The following is a 410-nucleotide window of genomic DNA, read 5'->3' as shown; positions in this document are numbered from 1 at the left end:
GTCCAATAAACTGCATCGGATCGGATGTTAATTTGCATTTTATCCTAAATTTGTGTTCGGCTGTAATTTCTTAAATTGCCCAATTGCTTAATGCAATATTTAATGTTTATCAGCTTTTTTTTTGGGGGGGGGGGGTATGTTTTATTATACTTATACGTGGGGTTTCGCTATTCGTAGGCCAAGCCAGTCCCCCGCGAACGGTGGCAGTCGACTGTAGAATAAATATATAGAATAAATATATATCAATTATAGTTTTTTTCAAAGGCGCTGATCGCTGATCTGTGATCGGCTGAAAAATCTTGATAGTGTAAAGCCTACAAATTAGCATGTTTAATAACATCCTGTTTCCCATGTGCATATTTTATTGAATTCATGTATCAATTTATTGGATTGCTTCATGGTGGATGGGC

The sequence above is a fragment of the Vanacampus margaritifer genome, chromosome 8 (assembly GCF_051991255.1).
Source record: "Vanacampus margaritifer isolate UIUO_Vmar chromosome 8, RoL_Vmar_1.0, whole genome shotgun sequence".
Classification (NCBI taxonomy): domain Eukaryota; kingdom Metazoa; phylum Chordata; class Actinopteri; order Syngnathiformes; family Syngnathidae; genus Vanacampus; species Vanacampus margaritifer.
The sequence above is the reverse complement of the archived record's forward strand: the minus strand, read 5'-3'. Positions refer to the sequence as shown.